This window comes from Halichoerus grypus, chromosome 12 (genome assembly GCF_964656455.1).
Source record: "Halichoerus grypus chromosome 12, mHalGry1.hap1.1, whole genome shotgun sequence".
Taxonomy (NCBI): Eukaryota; Metazoa; Chordata; class Mammalia; order Carnivora; family Phocidae; genus Halichoerus; species Halichoerus grypus.
In genome coordinates, this window is record NC_135723.1 from 6,759,915 (window position 1) to 6,781,309 (window position 21,395).

A 21,395-nucleotide genomic window follows, 5' to 3' on the forward strand; every position below is an offset into this window, starting at 1 on the left:
CATGCAAATTTTTTTCTAGATAGGTCCCCAGAGGGCAAGGGAAACAAAAGCAAAAATAAACTATTGGGACTTCATCAAAATAAAAAGCTTCTGCACAGTAAAGGAAACAATCAACAAAACTAAAAGGCAACCTACAGAATGGGAAAAGATATTTGCAAATGACATATCCGATAAAGGGTTAGCATCCAAAATATATAAAGAACTTATACAACTCAATACTCCAAAAAACAAATAATCCAATTAAAAAAGGGGCAGAAGACATGAACAGACATTTCTCCAAAGACATCCAGATGGCCAACAGACACATGAAAAATACTCAATACCACTCATCATCAGAGAAATGCAAATCAAAACTACAGTGAGATACCACCTCACACCTCTCAGAATGACTAAAATCAACAATACAAGAAACAACATGTGTTTGCAAGGATGTAGAGAAAAAAGAGCACTTGTGCACTGTTGGTGGGAATGCAAACTGGTGCAGCCACTGTGGAAAAGAATAGCAATTGTACTATCAGGTATTTACCCAAAGAATACAAAAAAAAAAAAAAAACCATAAACCTAATTCAAAGGGATATATGCATCCCTATGTTTATAGCAGCATATTTACAATAGTCAAATTGTGGAGGCAGCCCAATGTCCATCAATTGACGAATGGATAAAGAAGAGGTGAGATTTATATATATCTTATTATTATATTTATATATTTATATATAATTCTTATATTTATATATTATATACAATATATAAATAATATGTGCACAATGGAATATTCAGTCATAAAAAAGAATGAAATCTTGCCATTTGCAACAACATGGATAGATATAGAAACTATAATGCTAAGTACAATTAAGTCAGTCAGAGAAAGACAAATGCCATATGATTTCACTCATATGTGGAATTTAGAAACAAAACAAAGGAACAAAGGAAAAAACATAGAGAGACAAATTAAGAAACAGACTCTTAATTATAGAGAACAAACTGATGGTCACCAGAGGTGAGGTGGGTGAGGGGATGGGTAAAATACACGAGGGGATTAAGGAGTGCACTTGTGATGAGCAAAGGGTGATTTATGGAATTCTTGAATCACTGTATTATACACCTGAAACTAATATAACACTGTATGTTAACTAACTGGAATTAAAATAAAACTTTATTTTTTTTAATTAAAAAATATATAAAATCTAAAAAAACCAAACTAATAATACCAATCTGAGGATTGTGTGGGCAATAGGAATTCTCATTCTTTTCTTTTGGGAATACAAAATGAATACAGTCACCTGGGAAGACAGTTTGACAGTTTCCAACAAAGCAAAATATAATCTTACTATATAATCTAGCAAACAGACTTCTAGATATTTACCCAACTGATTTCAAAAACATATTTCCACACAAAAACCTGGAGATGAAGATTTAAAGTAGCTTTATTCATTATTGTGAAACCTGAAAGCAATCAAGATATCCTTCAAGAAATGAATGGATAAACAACTATGTTATATTATATAATGAAATATTATTCAGCAATAAAAAGAAATGAGCTATCAGATCGTGAAAATTAATCATTCAACCTTAAATGTATGTTGCTAAAGTTGAAGAAACCAATCTGAAAAAGCCACATATACTACGATACCAATTATATGACGCTCTGAAAAAGGCACAATTATACACACAATACAAAAATCAGTAGTTGTCAGAGATTGAGGCTCGAGTAAATTAGGACTGAATGAGCAAATCACAGGAATTGTTTATGGTGGAAGAACTACTCTCTATGACACCATAGTGGTGGACACATGGTACCGTGTGCTTGTCAAAACTCATAGTACAAAGTTCCTATCTCAATGCATACAATTAAAAAATATATATACTAACTATACCTCCTAAATTTGGATTCTAAGGGGCTCCTGGGTGGCTCAGTCGTTAAGCGCCTGCCTTCGGCTCAGGTCCTGATCCCGGGGTCCTGGGATGGAGCCCCGCATCGGGCTCCCTGCTCGGCGGGAAGCCTGCTTCTCCCTCTCCCACTCCCCCTGCTTGTGTTCCCTCTCTCACTGTGTCTCTCTCTGTCAAATAAATAAATAAAATCTTTAAAAAAAAATAAAAAAATAAATTTGGATTCTAAGATGACAAAGGTGTGAAAAAGCTCACTAAAGGACTGGAAGAAAAAATGCTGACCCAAGTAACTTTGGAAGAGAGTAGTAGCATCTGTAAAACTCAAGACAAAAGGAAAAACAGTGTAAAAGTTGACTCCAAGAGCTCTGGGTTAATAATTCTTATGCTGCTCTTCATGTATACTGGAATTAAAATTTTAAATAAGTGCATAGCTCCTTATGTGAGCCAGGTTCTCCCTGGCTCTGACTGGGAACTTACAGATAATCAGGGAGGAGTGCATAATTGTTTTTGTGATAATGGATTAAGTTGCAGACATCACTGTAAACTCATGGTTACATGTAAAAATATTTCTATCTATAAAGAAAAATATATACATAGAGAAAATGATCTATATAGTCAATAATTAGTCCATCCCAGAGTGATCACTAGTATTAGCAAGCTCATAAACAGATTAACATGATCACAGTAAGTCCTGGATTTTTTTGCAACTTTCTAGTTAGACACAACATTGAAATTTTTTTAGTGAAAAAATAATTGACAAACAATACTCCATTAGTTTCAGGTTATATCATAGTGATTCAATATTTTTATACATTATGAAATTATCCCTATGATAAGTCTAGTTACTGTATGACACCTTACGGGCTTATTAGGATACAATATTATTGACTATATTCCTTATGCTGTACATTATGTTCATGACTCATTTATTAGTCTTTCTGCCTCTATGCTTGACATCTTTCTCTCTGCAGTCAGTCTATAAACCATAAAACATCTCCCCTGTTCCAATACCTTCAATGGCTTTACATTTCACTCCAATAATATACAAAGCTTTCACAAGTCTCACAAAGACATACAAGGTCTGGCCCCTGGCTAAATCTAAGTTGTCTTCCTACTTCTTGTCCTCTAGCTGAATGCATTCCAACTACACTTGTCTTACTGACTTTCCCTGTAAAGACCTTGCATTCTCCTGCTTTGGGGTCTCTGATTTTACTCTTTTCACTCCTACTAAAATGTTCTCTCGGTATTTATGCTCCTGTTTTACCCACTTCACTCAAGCTTCTGCAAAACTATCACCAGGTTTACTCCTTATTTTTTACTTTTTTTTTTTTTTCCCCCAGAACAGTCACCCTGTTCTTCCATTATTATATATTTATTTGTATTACCTGTGTCTCTCATTAGATAAATCTCCTAGAGGACAAAAGATTTTTGTTTGTTTATTGATATATTTTAAGTTTTTGAAACAGTGTTCTGCACCATCTGCAACATGAAATGAGGGCTTCAGTTTATTCTTGTCAAAGCATTGAACATGCCCGCAGTGTAACAGTCCTGTAGAAGGAACAGAGTTCAACACGCAGAGCAGTGGGGTAGGGGCAGGGAACCCCTAGTATTCCCAGTTGGAAAATTGAGAGAGCTACCTAACAGGAGCAGAGACAAATGAAAACAAAATTCTTAGCAAAAGTACAACACAACCTTCAGTTGGTTCTATCTGCCTATTCTTTCTAGCAGGGTGAAAGAAAGTTCTTTGGTGAAAGAACTTATCAATAAAGGCCTCTTCAATTTGTAGACAATTTCTGGAACCATATAAATGATATACAAGAAACATGAGAGCTAGTTTTCAACTGAGGAAATGCAGTCCCATAAAGATCAAGATCAAAGGTTTAAAACTAAGAGAGAAAACAGACAATGAGAAGTCATTATTTTATGACATATATAATAATTAACAAACACAAAGTTAAAATATCTATGGATGATATATTTAGACAAATAAAAGTTGGGAATTATAGACAAAAATAAATTAAAATTAAGAATCCACAGTAACAGCAGAAGTATGAAGCAGTGAATGAGACAACAGGTAAGTAGAGAAAATTCAGACTGATATGTAAAGAAAATAAAAGATTGTCATGGACTGAAGGGATATTAAAAATATATGGAACAGATTAAAAATATAATGTATGTATTATTAGATATGAAGAGAGAAGAGAGGGGTACCTGAGTGGCTCAGTCCCTTAAGCATCAGGCTCAAGTCATGATCTCAGGGTCCCAGAATCCAACCCTGCCTCTGGCTCTCTGCTCAGTGGGGAGCCTGCTTCTCCCGCTCCTTCTGCCCCTCCCCCCACTTGTGCGCACACAAGCGTGTGCACGCTCTCTCTCACTCTCTCGCTCACTCTCTCTCTCAAATAAATAAATAAAATCTTTTAAAAAAGAGAAAGAGAAGAGAGAATTAGGAAGAGGAAGATGTAAAGCTGTAATGGCTGGGAGCTTTACAAAATTGATGGATTATACAAACTAAGACAATAAAAAACTCTATAAAACCCAAATAAACTAATTGAAACCTACACACACACACACACACACACACACACACACACACACAGATATGTATAAATACCTTTGGCAAAATCCAGAGCTTTTAGTAAACCATAAAAATATAAAATATAAAAAGCAACCAGAAGTAAGATATAAACTTTGTTTCAAAGAAATGTTAGGACTGACAGATAGTATTTAAAACAAATGTAAGGCAGAAAAAAAATGGAATGATCTCTTTCAAGTATTCCCATAAACAAAACTTAAGTCATAGATGGCCTTTCAAAAAAATTCTCTAAATACATATGGAAGACATACCACTGATATCACACAAACCATTCCAGACAATAGGACATTAGAAAACACATCCCAGCTAAATCTATGAGGAGAATATAAACATATAACAAAATATGACATAGATAGTAAATGAAAATTGCAGATACAGAATTTACAAAATTTTACAGGCATAATTACACGTATAATTATATGTTGAAATATCCTCACCAAATAAGGAAAATGAGAAAACCAGCTAAGATTCTAAAGCAAAACTAGCAGGAACGTATTGTATATTTTAGCAAATGTAAAGCTAAAACGTTTGACCACAATATCACAAAAAAGGGAAAGATGAATTTATTTTTTATTTATTTATTTTATTTTTTTAAAGATTTTATTTATTTAACACGGAGAGAGCGAGGGCAGGAACACAAGCAGGGGCAGTGGGAGAGGGAGAAGCAGGCTTCCCGCTGAGCAGGGAGCCCGATGTGGGACTTGATCCCAGGACCCTGGGATCATGTCCTGAGCCGAAGGCAGACGCTTAACAACTGAGACACCCAGGCGCCCGGGAAAGATGAATTTAGAGAATACTTTTATAACTGGTGATAGAAATGCAAAATGGTACAGACATTACAAAATAGGGTTTTGCAGTTTCTATAAATTTAAACGCGCATTTACCAGATAACTCAGCAACTCCTCATCGAGGTATTTCCTAAGTAAACTGAGAACCTATATTCATACAAATCCATATGCAGATATGTATGTGGGTTTTATTAGTAATCGCCTAAAATTGTTAACTACCCAGCTTTTCCTCCACTGGAAAATAGATGTACAACCTGCATTGCATCCATACCACAGAATATTATGCAACAATAGGAAGGAACAAACTGCTGATACACAAAACAACATGGATTAATCTCAATTGTAAGTGAAGTAAGTCAGACTCAAAGGTGGAATTATGTATGATTCCATTTAGATGATATTCTTGCTAAGGCAGACTTTTTTTTTTTTTACTACAACGGGACATGGAAGGTTTTGGGGGGTTGAATCTAGTCTATCTCTTGAATATGATGGTGGTTATATGATTGTGTATGTTTGCCAAAACTCTCAGAATTCTACACTAAAGATGGGGCGCCTGGGTGGCTCAGTCATTAAGCATCTGCCTTCGGCTCAGGTCATGATCCCAGGGTCCTGGGATCAAGCCCCACATCGGGCTCCCTGCTCAGTGGGAAGCCTGCTTCTCCCTCTCCCACTCCCCCTGCTTCTGTTCCCTCTCTCGCTGTGTCTCTCTCTGTCAAATAAATAAAATCTTTAAAAAAAAAAAGAAAAGAATTCTACACTAAAGGAAATACATTTTTCTATAGGTAAATTATATCTTAATAATAAAAATGAGAGAAAAAAGCACCATTAAGAAACTGAAAAGGGGGGCACCTGGGTGGCTCAGTCAGTTAAGCCTCTCACTCTTGATTTCAGCTCAGGTCAGGATCTCAGGGTTGTGAGATCAAGTCCTGGCATAGGGCTCACGCTCAGCACAGAGTCTGCTTATCCCCCTCCCTCCCTCTCTGCTCCTCCCCCTTGCTCCCTCTCACACACTCTCTCTCTGTCTTCTGTCTCTCTCTCTCTCCCAAATAAATAAATAAATAAAATCTTAAGAAAAAAGTGAAAAAGCCAGCATAGAGTGAAAGAAAATATTTTATAACCAATAAAAAGCTGATTTCTTGATTTAAAACAACCTAATTGAAACAATCCAATAGAAATGTGAACAAAAGCCTTAAACAAGCTCCTTTTATTAAACATGTCTTTTTATTTTCTGTATTTCTGATGCTTTAACATCTGGGGCCTTGCTGACCCTGGCGGGACTTTCCTGCTCAGTGCTGGTCAATCACTAGAGATAGTAAATAATTTACCTGCGAGCATGGCTTTCACATACAAACCAACAGATCTAGAGCTCACACCCCGAGCCACTTCCCCTGTTGTGTTCTCACACTTGGGGCCACTTCCCCACTGTCCTACTCATCCCAAGGTCAGGTACCAGACAATCAAGGATAGCATTTATGACCCAGAGCCCAGTGAAATTATTCAAGCCAGCTGATCCTAAGCTGCTCACCCTGTCATGCCATCCTTTCACATCTTTTCCTGCTTATATCGCTTCCCATTTTCTCTGCCTCCTAGGTGATCCTGATGCTTCCCCAAGTTGCCCTGCATGTGGTGGTATTCCCCCTTTCTTTTGAGATCTGTGAGTAGCTAACTACATTGTCAATGACAATCATCTTGTGATCTGGTGGCCTCGCCATACCCAAATAATAATAAAACCTATATTTTAAGACATTTTTCATGTCTTTATCCATATATTTATCCAAATTACCAGAATATGTATTGGAAGATCCTTAACGTCATTAGTCATCAAGGAAATAAATAGTAGAACACAGTAATATATCATTATGCAGACTAACTAGAATGATTAAATTCAAAAAGGCAGATAATCCAAATGTTGGTCTGTAATATTCAAAAAACTACTGTTGAGAGGGCAAGTTGAAACAACCTAGAATACCGTGAAATTATCTGCAATAATAAATACACACACACACACACACACACATATATATATATATATATATATATATATATATATATATATATATATGCTCCAGATGCAGAAATACTACTTGTAGGTGTATACACAACAGAAATGTGTACGTACTTATACCAAGAGACAAATAAAAGATGCTCATACCAGTATTAATTATAAACCAAAATGGAAATGGCCATATTTCCATCAACAATTGGCCAGTAAATATCTTGTGGCAATGCACATGAACAAAATCCCTCCATGCTCCAATGTGTGATAGCAGAGTAGAAAAACTAGACACAAAACAGTATACTATATGATTTCAATTACGATGACCCAAAACAGCTAAAATGGTGTTAAAGATCAGGATAATGGTTATATTTGTGTAGAGTCATTGATAAAATATGAATGGGGACAGATGAACATAGGGGAAGGGAAGGAAAAATAAAATAAGATAAAAACAGAGAGGGAGGCAAACCATAAGAAACTCTAAACTATAGGAAACAATCTGAGTGTTGCTGGAGGGGAAGTGGGGGGGAAATAGGGTAACTGGATGGTAGGCATTAAGGAGGACATGTGATGTAATGATCACTGGGTGTTATATGCAATTGATGAATCAGTAAACTCCATCTTGAAACTAATAATACACTATAATTTAACTAACTTGAATTTAAATAAAAAAATATAAATGGGGGGATTTTGCAACATATCTAGAGCATAAAATAGTTTAAGTATATATAGTTAATGCAGAAAAAATAGTTTGGGCTTTTTGAAATACATAAATATAAGTATAAAAAAGTTGAAGCTATTAAAATATGTGGTACATAGAGAAATTTTGACTTATTTTATGAAAATAAAACTGATGGCAATATCAAGAATGAATTATATTAGAAAAAAGAGAGAGGCATTGAGTGACGTAATGTTAACTTCTAGACCTGATTAAAAGAATATTTAAAGCATTAGAAAACAGAGATGGGAGAAAAATGAGGTTTGCATGAGCAAAAGTTGGGATTTGGCTTGAGATATGTTGCTACATTGAGAATTAGCCAAAGAAAGGAAGAGAATGTCCTGAGGCAGGCGTGAATTTCTAAGTAGCTAAGCAGAAGTTAAGTGAGGTAAGTAAACAAAGAGGCAGCTGAAATGTACATAAAGTCCAACCTCATTATTCATGGATTCTGTGTGTGTAAATTCACCTACTTGCTGAAATTTATTTGTAATCCCAAAATCAATACTTGGAGTGCTTTCACAACCATTTGTGAACACATAGGGAGCAGCAAAAACAATGAGTGTTGGTGGGGTCACGGAGAAGACATGACCACCAATTGACCCTAGAGCCGGACCCCAGCAATGGTTGGCTCCTAACCCCCTCCTCTGTCTGTGGAAATTGTTTCCCACTTGCCTGCCTAAGAACGGAGCCCTGAAATAGTGATGTGGTGCTGAGACCATCTGGAGTATGTAAGACTGAACCCCAATAAGGTCTCTATAGTAACTTTAAGATTTGGGGACCGGTGGGGAGATGTTTTGCAGCCACCCAAGGTTAATCCTCATTTGTAAATCTCCTTGTTTATTACACCTGCCACGTGCCCATCTGGAGAGTCCTGTCTCTCCCATCTCTCTCTGCACTGTGCGTGTGGGGGCCAATTTCACATCTCACCTGGGAAGAAGCTCCCAAGAGTGTGAACCCACATTTGGCAAACCAGCTGGAAGACTAGAAAAAATGGGCCTTAGAATAAGCAGGCTTCCACCGGGAAGTCCTGAAGTGGTGGGCGACTGCTGGGTGCGGAGGGGTGGCCTGTGTGGCAGATGCTTGTGGACATCGTGTGAGTATGGGGGTGTCCCCAGGTCCAGCTGCTTCAGTGTGCTCATTGAGGGACTGAGCACACTGTGAGAAAGAAGCCCTGAGGAAGTGAAAAGGGGGTGTTGTGGTACCTGACAGTGAATCAGGTGTTTCCCTGAGCCCTGCCCCCCAACCCCTAATACAGAGGAAAGCAAAACACAGTCACAACAACCCCAGACATTGGGGCAGCCCCCCTTCAGGAAAGGTTCATGATGAGAGAATGTACTCCTGCTGAGCTTACTGATGTGGCTGCCAAGTTTCAGCAAAAGGCCAGGAGAGTGTGGCCGTGGGACACAGGGGCAATGCCATTTCTCCGACCAGTCAGGAGGCAGAGAAAATGAGCGACATCACCGCCCTTCTGCCCTCCGGCGACACCTGCATGGTGCTCAGGAGTTCACGGAATTCAGTGCCTTATGGATTGGATTATTCTATCTTGCAAGGGGTTATTGCCCACTGAGAGGGAGCTCCCTGGGCATGTGGGACCCTGGAAATCCATAGGGAGGTGCAACAAATGCTCAGGGAGCTGGGAGTGAGACAGGTCCCTGTCATTGAAGGCCCAGATGGGGCCATACTCACTGCAGGGATGGGAGCCAAGATTCTCCAGGTCTTCCCCTAGCACCTGGTGTAGGACACTGATACCCATGCTGAGTGCAGTCATACGATAAGACATTTATGATACTGGGCAATTGATTGTTGATTTGGGGGAAACTGATAAATCCCAGGAATAGGTACGAGCTGTGAGAAAAAGTCACGAAAGAGAGGAAGCAGCTCAGAAAGACAACGGGCTATTTCAATCAACTGTAAATTGTTGGATAAAAATAACCTGAAAGTAAATGTGGTTTGACCTCATTGCTATTGGGGCCCCTACCTAAATATACAGACTGACAACTCCATACTGTTGGTTGGCCTATGAAAAGCCTTAAGACCTAAACAATAGGTCAGACTGACCTCATCTGCCCCTACCATCCCTGATGCCCTTTCTGCTCCAGAAGAGGCCTCAGGAATATAGTCCTATTCAGGATACATGCCTCCCATACCCGGGGATAGGATCCAGGCCACGATTGCCTGCAGGTGAGAGCCACTGGAGGTGACTGAAGGTCTCATGTTGAACTCACTAGTCTCTGGTCCTGCAGAAATAAATGAAAGGTGGAGGCTCTGGTGGATTCTGGAGCTGGACGCACTGTAACACATGGTACCCCTTAGAAGTTTTCTTGCCCCCTCAGTGCCATTGATGATTAATGGCGGCAAGCAGTTGTGGTCAGGAAGGTCCTTTGACACTGCAATTTGGACACTGTCCCACCTGAGATTATGAGGTTTTTATCTCTCTAATACAAAAGAACATACTGGGCATGGACGTCTTACAAGGTCAAACTCTGTACAAGGCTGTGCTCCATCCATTTGACTGCCCAACCTTGCCGCCACCTTGGTTAACTTGGCCATGGTCCTAGGAGGGTATCATGCTGGGCTGGACTTAGCAAGTGCCTTTCTCAGTATACCCCTGGGAACTGAGTCACATCAGTTTGCCTTCTTGGGGTGGGGAGGCAACAATGGACCTTTCAAGTGCTTCCCCAAGATTACATACACAGCCCTACCGTATGTCAGGATGGTAACCCAGGACCTATCCTTTCTCACATCAATAAGATGGGCCCATTACATTGATGATACAATGTTCACATGGAAGATTTGACTCTGCTGCAGGACAGCTTGCAGGCTTTGCTGGAGCATCTGGGAGAGGATGGGAAATGACCCACAGAAAATTCAAAGCCCAGGCACTTCCATAAGCTTTCTGAAATTTGTCTGGTTGGGTAAGACTTGCCTTGCCCCAGAAGCTGTGATTGAAAAGGTATAAGCTTACCCACTCCTTATCAATGTGAAAGAGGTACAAGGCTTGGTAGGGATTTTGAGATTTTTGGAGGAGTTTTATTTCCCACCTGACACAGTGCCTCCATCCCTTATACCACCTGGTAAAGAAACGGCACGTGGGACTCGGAGTCAGAGGAGATCTTTGAAAAGACAAAAATTCTAGTGAAGCGGATTAAAGCTCTGGACATCTTCCAAGCAGGGCTACCATTTGAGTTCGATGTGTCTGACTCTGAAAGGTATGGGTCAGACACTCTGGCAGAGACAACAGAAGGAGAGAGTACCCCTGGAATTTTGGTCCCAGCTCCAGAAGGAGGCAGAAACCCAATATACCCACATAGAGTAACAGCTCCTAGCAGTTGTAAACTGCACTCTTTCAGGTGGAGCCCCTCACAAAGGAATAGCATATCATGACAAGAACTTCCCTGCCTATTAAGGGATAGGTTGAAAACACATTCCCTTGACCCACCTATACCATGGCTCAAACCTCCATTTTGACCAAGTGGCCTGCCTATCTACAGCAGAGGAGCACCCCGTCTGCCCTATCCACTGTGTCTAGAAATACGGGGGCAAATAGGCCCTGTAGAGTGTGTAGATCCTCCGGATGCCCCTGTCTGCATTCCTGTGGCAGCCCCTGTGACTTGTAGGGAAGGATCGGGGGAAATTCGTGCTCTAGCCTGGTCTACAGATGCCTCCAGCCTGGCACCCACCTACAGGGATAGCAGTTACTATTCAGCCCAACCCCGGATGGAAACAGAAACAAAGCTCAGCAGCCAGTGGGATGACTGGTGATCATTAACCCTCTGCACAGTTAGGCTGTGCAAAAAGGATTAACCCTAGGGCTTGGACAATAGGAAGCCAAGGGATAGATGATCATGAAGAAGCCCTTGTGGGACCAGGATGTGTTTGGGGCAATTTGGGTCCACTTGCAAGAGCCCGAAGTAGTCTTCATTGTCTTCCACATCCTTGCTCATAAGACACTGATAGCCCCAGGCAACCAGGAAGACGTTGCCCTAGCTTGGGTATAAGCCCTAGCAACTGACCCTTCAGTAGATAGGGCAGATTGAGTACATAGAAGGAGTGACCACCTCAGTGGCCAGCTGGGATAGCATACTGCCAAGGACGCTGGACTGCCCTTGAAATACAGTGACTTGGTTAATGCAATAAGAGCATGTCCTGTGTGTTCTAAACAATGCCCAAGCCAAAGGAGCCTGGGACCATTCACCGAAGTTTCAACTGGTGAAGGATTGGCAAATTGGCAAAAAAAGTAAGGGTTTAGGGTGCCTGGGTGGCTCAGTCGTTAAGCGTCTGCCTTTGGCTCAGGTCATGATCCCAGGGTCCTGGGATCGAGCCCCGCATCGGGCTCCCTGCTCTGCAGGAAGCCTGCTTCTCCCTCTTCCACTCCCCCTGCTTGTGTTCCCTCTCTCACTGTGTCTCTCTCTGTCAAATAAATAAATAAAATCTTAAAAAAAAAAAAAAAAGTGAGGGTTTAATTATGCCCTGGTTTGTGTGGACACTGCATCTGGCCTAAACCAAAGTTATCCCTATTGCTATGCAAACTAAGTTGCCACCATTAGGGGATCAGAGAAACCACGTACCCTGTATGGTTATTTTCATTGAATAGATAGTGATCAGGGGGTCACATTTCAAAGGCCAGGATGTGCCTAACTAAGCAAAAAAAAAAAAAAAAAAAAAAAAAAAAAAGACATTTAACTGAGAAACCATCTCTTCTATAACTCACAAGCAGCAGGGTGCGTAGAAAGGAAAAAAAGGAATATTAAAGCAGCAGATTGAATTACTAACAGGTAAAATCAACTTTGTTGGGTGAGCTAAAGTATTGTCCCAGGCTTTAATACATTTGAACGATTGCCCCATAGGGCCTGTTACCCCATATGTCATACTGGGGACCCTTGTTGAGACACCAGTACCGTAGAAGTATGGAAGTCATAGGAAACCAGTTGTCCTGACTCTCACTATGGATCAATGTGCTATGCTGCTGAGAACAACAAGCCCCATCATGTCTGGGACAAGAATTATCTACTACAATTTGCGATGACACATCCTGTCATGATGAATGAATTAATTTGCACCCCTGGGAGAGGGGGATCTCTGTGACCTGCTGCAAACCAGACCTGTTGAAATGTACTATGTCTAGAATGGAACATGCACCATTCACAGAGGGGAAAAGTTGGGGGTCCCGGTCTGGCATATCCCCCAAATGTATGGTATGCATAACCTGGTCAAATTCCTTAAGATGCAACCACATTAACATTTAAGGATTAGGCCATAAATAGAATTCTTATAGAAGAGGGAAGACATCCCCATATGAGTTCCTACTAAATATCTGCCTTTTTGACCTTAGAGATCTGTTGCACCTGTGGTCACAGGATGACCCCTGATGGAAATACCTTTCTACAGTGTGCCCACTGTGTGCCCAACAAAGGAATCAGTCCAACTCTTGGTTATGTGGTTAGCCGTCCCTCTCTAGCTCGTCAGGATTGCCATGGTGGGTATCACTCCTCCAAGATAGGGATTGGAAAGTCCTAATGCTGTACATTAAAGAAGAACAAGCTAGGACTAGTACTTTAATTCATCTGTTCTTATCAATACTGATCCAGAAAAATGGACTGTGGCACACACTATCAGTGACACTGGGCATGGGTTCTTTTCTGTCACTCAAACTACACTGGCAGCCCATCAAACTGCTAGCTGGAAAGGTTCTAGAAATGCCGCTAGCAGATCCATGTGTGGGTATCCTCAGATTTGGGAATGGGTTTATGTGGCTTATTCCAGCTTATGGACATTTGAACACCTGGGCACCTGTCTTAGGAACAGAAAATCCCTCTAAGTGGAACCAACCCAATTATACCAGAAATGATGTAAAACACTAGAACTCTGTGCTCATTCTCTCATATTAAAGGATAGTGACTGGTTGGCAGTAACTGGTCATACCACCCAGGTATTTATTGGGTAGCCTTGAATGGGACCCAGTAGTTATATTGCACAAATCCTTGGCCATGGCTTCTACCTGGTTGGTTGGGTTGTTACACCTTGGGTTTCCCCTGGTTACAAGGGAGAATCTGTTCTAGCACACATAGAACCCATTACTTTAGCCTTAAATGATGGCTGACAAAGCCTATCCTTACTGAACATTGAAATGTCTCTGATAAGAAAAGCCATCCTCCAAAATATGATGGCCTTAGCTTTTATTACTGCCTCATAAGGAAATACCTACATCATTATCCACATAGAATGTTGTATGTTCATATGTGATGAGTCTGCTAATGTATCATCTTTATTAAGTCGTGTGAGGACACAAGTGGAAGTTCTGAGTGATCTGACCCCCCAGTCTAAGAGACTTCATCACTCAGTGGTTCAGATCATGGGACTCTAAGAGAGAGAAAAGCTGTCACTAAGTTTGGGAGTCATTATCTTAATCTTGTATGTGCCTATATTGTTGCTGTGGCATCTGCCTCCAATACAGCCAGATAGCCTCCAAGGAGCCAGCTCCCTGCTAGTGAAACCCCTTCCTGATGATGCAGGGCACACTGCAGAAGATAGAACCATATGATTTTGAAAGAGCAGGGGCGCCTGGGTGGCTCAATTGGTTAAGCATCTGCCATCTGCTCAGGTCATGATCTCAAGGTCCTGGGATCGAGTCCCGCATTGGGCTTTCTGCTCGGCAGGAAGCCTGCTTCTCCCTCTCCCACACCCCTGCTTGTGTTCCCTCTCTCTCTGTCTCTCTCTGTCAAATAAATAAATAAAATCTTAAAAAAAAAAAGAAAAGAAAAGAAAGAGCAGGTCACAAGAGGGGAAGGTCATCAAAGAAGCATCACCTTAACCCTGGAAAAATTATTGTTAAGGGAGGTCATTGAGAAAATGTGACTACTGGTTGACACTTGAGTTGGGTCCCAGCAATCAGAGGGTCCTCATCCCTCTCCTTGTCTGTATAATGTGCATCCCATTTGTCTGCCCCAGCCCCAGAAACTGCCTGAAGGACACAGCCTTGAACTAATAATTTAGTTTGGAAACCATCTGGATGGTACACACCTTGTATGTAAGTCCCTTTCCTTATTATACCTGCCACCTGCCCATCTGGAGTGATCCACCTCTTTCTTCAGTCTCCCCCTACCATCTACCAATGGGGCTGATTTCAGATCTCATCTGAGAAGCTCCTAAGGGTGTGAACTTACATTAAATCACCTAAAGGGCAGGTTCCCAGCTCTATTGTCTTAACTCTCAAACTATAAACAGATGTTCTTTTTGTGGTCTGTTTAGTGCCCAGTTTCTGTAATTTTTATGTTGTGATTAGTGATTCCCTGCTTACAATGGCCCTGAAGCACAATGCTGAAGTGTTGGCTCAGGTCTTTAAGGGCAAAAGAGTCCAGTGTGCCTCATGGAGAAAATATAGGTACCAGGTAAAGTTTGCGTAAGCATTTCTAGCACTGTTGGTGCTAAGTTCAATGTTAATCAATCAATAATATAAATTAAATAAGGTGTCTATAAGCAGAAACACACATTAAAAAAAAAAAAGGTTATGCACCAATCCGTTGATGAATCAGTTGACTAGAGACTTGCAGGAGCTGACTGTTTTCGAGAAGAGCTCATCTGTTTGAAAGGCTGGGTTCAGCCACAACAAAGAGATCATGGGTGGGATTTATAAGACGTACACTCTTCCTGAGAAATTTAGTAGCCAGTAACCCACACTATAGTCAGCCCCACACTATTCTAACTCAGTGGCAACAACTTCTAACCTATTTAACTCAAAATGACTCAAAGTCCGCATTTTCAGATGGACCAGAAGAGTCTGTACCTTGAAGTTAATTGCTGGCAGGACATGCAAGTTGAGATGGTCAACAGGTCATGAGGACTCCAAGAATAAAACAAGTGAGCATATGCTCACTTTAAAGGATGGGCAGAAGGGCTGTTAATCAAGGAACACTGGGGCTTCCATAGTGTCTTGAGAAAAGAGAGCTTGAGGAGGATGTCTGAGGAGAGGAGTTTGTACTTAAAATAAGGAAAGCAATTTCGCTAGAATGGTGATGGCAGGAGTGAGATTGTCATTACTTAAGTATCAGATTAGTAAAGGAGGAAAGATAGGGAGAGTTTACATTTTGGAAAAAGTAATATCTGAAGAGAAAGCGAAGGAAAGATTATATGAGATAGAAGAAGTATTAAGAAAATAGTTTTTTAAATATGGAGTGGAGGTATAAATATTTTTAGACCAAGAATATGAAGTAGAATGACATGGTATAGTATTACATGGAGATGGGAGAGGATTTAACCAAAAGTAATTTGTAAGACTGTAGCAATGGATAGGGATCTGCCATTTTAATAATAAGAGTGTGAAGGATAAAGGGGCAGCAGATAAAAATGAAGTAGATAAAAAAAGAAAGGAAAAGAAAAATGCAATGAAGAATAGAAAAAATAAGGATTCTTGTAAACCTATTAATACATTTAGAGATGGTTGTCCATAAAGTTCAGTTTTAATATATTAAAATTTTAACATATTAACAGTCTCCTGGACATTTATTATATATTAGGCAGAGTGACAGGTTTGAAAGAAAGAGTCCTAAAAAGGAAACTCATCTTGCCCTTCCAATTGCTTAGACTATATTAAGGACGAGTATAATAGCTACACGTTCAAGCTGGTTTTGGAGAGCTGCATCTAAATCAGCTTGGGGAAGGATTCCAAAAGAGGATGACATTTGAGCTGAATCTTAAAGCGTGTGCAGGAAAGAGATAAATGGAGAAAAGAGTAAGTAAAATTCTAGGAAGGGGGAAGCAGAGGCAAGAAAGTAAGAGAAATCATGACAAAGTTGGAGAGCTGAAGAAATTGAAACAACAGTAGAATTTGTAAGTGTCGAAAGACCTCAGCTGGAGCCAGATAATGGCAATAGGAGTGATGTGATTAATTTATTTCCTTAATTTTAGAAACATCATACAGATGGTAGCTTGTAGAATGTCATCTATCTTCATAGTGAAATAGGAACCAGAACCTATACCCAGAGTGTGGTGTGCAAGTAGGTTGGGGATATGAAAACAGTGGAGATTATTTTGAACAGCTGCTAAGAGAAGAGTTATAATGAGTCAATTAGAGGTGATGAAAAGCATTGCCAAGTATCTCTAAAACTGTGGCCAAAGTTGCATAGCATGAAATTGTGGTGGATCTGATAATCACAGGTAGGCCAACAGCAGCTTAGGATGAGCAGCAAAAAGAACAAGATAAAATAATGTTGGACTATTGTGGGTGACATGTTATCTGGTTGACTATGAGGACAAAGGATAATCAAAAACACTAACTCAGGACATAATTAAATTGGTGAACTTTAGGGGCGCCTGGGTGGCTTAGATGGTTAAGCGTCTGCCTTCAGCTCAGGTCATGATCCCGGGGTCCTGGGATCGAGTCCCACATCGGGCTCCTGGCTCAGCGGGGAGCCTGCTTCTCCCTCTCCCTCTGCCTCTCCCCCTGCTCATGCTCGCTCTCTGTCTGTGTGTGTGTGTATCTCTGTGTCTCAAATGAATAAATAAAATCTTTAAAAAAATAAAAATAAAAATAAAAAAATAAATTGGTGAACTTTGGAATCTATTCTGGTTATGGATAAATAAAGCCTGGAGTGGACTCAAAACACAGGAGAAAGGAGAACGTCCATTGAGAGAGATGTTGAACAAGTACAAAGTCAAATAAAAGATCATTGGAAGAACATAACTACGGAAGAACATAACTATTGGAAAAACATAACTACGGTCAATACTGGTATCGTATAGCTCAAGGGCAGATTACTTCCTAGTAAAAACAAGCTTTAGGGTTTAAGTCACTGATTCATAATGAAGCAGGCCAGAGTCGAAGGTCTGAAGAACTGAAAGTCAAAATGCTAAATAATAAACTTAGGATGCTGGAAAAGCTGAGAAAAGTACAATGACAGATTAGAACACTGGGGCTATGCCACCTGCCATGAGACCACACTGACAAATCTTTTCCTTTTGTTTTTTTTTCTTTTCTTTTCTTTCTTTTCTTTACTTTACTTTTTTTTCTTTTTTTCTCTTTCTTTCTTTTTCTTTCTTTCTTTCTTTCTTTCTTTCTTTCTTTCTTTCTTTCTTTCTTCTTTCTTTCTTTTTCTTCTTTCTCTTTATGAGAGACTGCTTAAATAAATGTTTCATAGATTTAAATCCAACTGAATAAGAATGTAACATGACAAAACCTGGAAATAATTTTTTGACTTTTGCATTTTAGTAGGCTGGAGGTATTGTAGTTTTGGAGTGAAATTTTATCCTACAAAATTTTCTGTGGGGTCTTATCCTTTTCATTCTTCCCATCTGTGTGTTTAGTGTCATATTAAATGTCATTGAACTATAGACCCTAAGCTTAATGAGAAAATGACCATGGATTGTTGTCTATTCAAAACCATAATTAGCTTATAATCTTCAACAAATAATCTTTCTTTTAGTTTTGATTCTTTATATGTAATATTGGTATGTAATAATAAAACATAGGGGTATATTGGGAGGAAGTAAAATAAAATATTACAATGCCTTAATTTGTAGTGGTTAAATAAGTTTATCTTAACTTTTCTTTTACTGTGGTTTAGAGTATCAAACAAGCTCTTAAAAAAAAAAAAAACAACAAAACCTAAGACTTAATGTTTTTAATGTGGTATCTCTTTTTTTTCTCATCAGCAATTGTTGTTGCAAATACATTTCCTATTTTAATCATAACCTATCACTTTAATGCTCCTTGCCTTTAAAAAAAGATATAATTTTCAAGCATTCAAAATACAAATCCTAAACATATAACTCTTAGAATTTATATATTTACCTTTAGAATCACCACTAAGATTTTGATATTGAATAGTCCTATTATATCTAAAACACTCTAATCTGCCTCTTCAGCCAATAGCACCGCAGTCAGAATGGTACAGTCTTTTCGCTTCTTTAAAGCTTTTGAGATTTGTCCAGGTTGTGGCATTTATCAGTAATTTGTTATTTTAATTTTTTCTTTAATATTGCTTTGTGTAACTGATAGATCTTTATCTCTTCTACCATTAATAGATATTTGAATAGTTTCCCATGGTGCTGTGATGAATGTGCTTTCACTCATCTTTCTGTAAACATTTACAAAGTAAGTTACAAAATAGTTTTAACTCAGTGATACTGAAATTAGGACATGTTAGAAATTGAGGGTCCCAGCTAAACCACATTGCGATGTAATTTACAGAGATGTAAATGTAACAGAACAATGTTTAAAAACAAATAATCTAAATAGAAAAAATAAATATAACACACAAAACATTAATCTAAAAAGTAGTATTAAATAAGGTTACCAAATAAAATACAGAATGTTCATGTCAATTTAAATTTCAGATAAACAAGTAACTTTTTAATATTTTGCAGGGGATATGCTTATACAAAGAAAAAAATATATTTATTTGAATTCAAATTTAACTGTGTATTCTATTTTATTTTTTCTAAGTCCATCATCCCTAAATAATAAGCTAATAACTAAGGTAAAAGAACTAATGATGAAACAGAAAACAAATATATAATAAAGGTATAAATAAAGATAAAAACTTATTTTTGGGGGAGCAAGATGGCAGAGGAGTAGGAGACCTGGATTTCATCTGGTCCCAGGAATTCAGCTGGATAGGGATCAAACCATTCTGAACACCTACGAACTCAACAGGAGATCAAAGAAAAGAATAGCAGCAACTCTCTGAACAGAAAAGCGAGCACTTTCTGGAAGGTAGGACGTGAGGAGACGTGAATCCCAGGCGATATTCAGGAGGATAGAAGGTGGGGGAGGGGCCTCCATTGGCCGCTTCTGGCAAGTGATAGAGCCGCGGAGCACAAAATCAGAACTTTTAGAAGTCGGCTCCGCTGAGGGACGTCACTCTGGTGGCTAAGCAGGGGGTGGAACCCTCGTGGGACAGTGTGGTCTCAGGACCCTCGGGGTCACAGAAATACTGGGGGTGCCTGAGTGCGGCAGAGCTCCCAGGTATCAGATCAGGGAAGCCAGCTGCAGAGATGGAGCCCAGGCATGGGCTCTCAGCTCGGGGTTGCCATAAACCGTGATCCGTGGCACAGTCAGGCCACTGCTCCTCCAGCAGGGACCCAACAAGCGGCAGATCCGGGGGAGACTCTCCTTCCTCCCTCGGGAGGAGTGGAGTGGGAGCGCACTGCAGGGATCTGCTGGGTTTGGAGACTCCACATGGGGTCAGGTGCCAGAGATAGAAACGCGCAGTCACAGGCCAGGTGAGCACAGAGTGTGGCCGGAGACCGGGGAGACAGGAGTGACTGACTGCTTCTCTCTGGGGGCGCACTGAGGAGCGGGGACCCAAGTTCTCGGCTCCTCCGAGGCAGAGATTGGGAGGCCGCCATTTTCACTCTCCGCCTCCAAAGCTGTACAGAAAGCTTGCAGGGAACAAAAGCTCCCGAGGGCAAACCCAAGCAGGTTACTTAGCCCAGACCTGGCAAGGGCGGGACAATTCCGCCTCCAGCAAAGACATTTGGGAACCACGGAAACAGGCCCCTCCCCCAGAAGATCGGCAAGAACAGCCAGCCAAGACCAAGTTTACCGATCAATGAGAACGGCAGAACTCCAGCGCTAGGGGAATACTGCACATAGAATCCATGGCTTTTTTACCATGATTCTTTAGTCTTTCAAAGTCAATTTTTTTAACTGTCTTTTTTTTTTTGAATTTTTATTTTTCCCTTTTTCAACCAACATCTTATCAATCCCTTTTTTAAAAAACATTTTTATTTTTCATTTTTAGAGTCATATTCTATCCCTTCATAGTAGTTACCCTTATTTTTGACATATATATATAAGTTGTTCTCTCTTTAAAATTTTGAGATACAGTTTCTTCTAACAGATCAAAATATACCCTAAATCTCTAGTGTATGGCTTTGTCCTAGTCTCCTGCCTGATCACATTCTCTCCCTTTTTTTTTTAAATCCTCTTCTTTCTTTTTTCAAACAACTTCTTATTTTATCAATTCCTTTTATAAAATCTTTTATAATTTTCATCTTTACAGTCATATTCCATCCCTTCATTGTATTAACCCTTATTTTTGTACATATAGAAGTTTTTCTTTCTTTAAAATTTTGGGAGACACTTTCTTCTAATAGACCAAAATATACCCAAAATCTAGTGTGTGGCACTGATCTATGCACCAACTTGATTATATTTGATCATATTCTGTTGTTTTGTTTTGTTTTGTTCTGTTTTTGTTTGTTTTTATCTTTTTCTTTTTTTTCTTTTTTTCTTTTTTCTTTCTTCCCCTTTCTTTTCCCCCAGCTTCAGGTCTTTTCTGATTTGTTTAAGTATATTTTCTGAGGACGTTGTTACCCTGTTAGCATTTTGTTCTCTCATTAATCTATTCTCCTCTGGACAAAATGACAAGACGGAAAAAATCACCTCAACGAAAAGAACAAGAGGCAGTACCG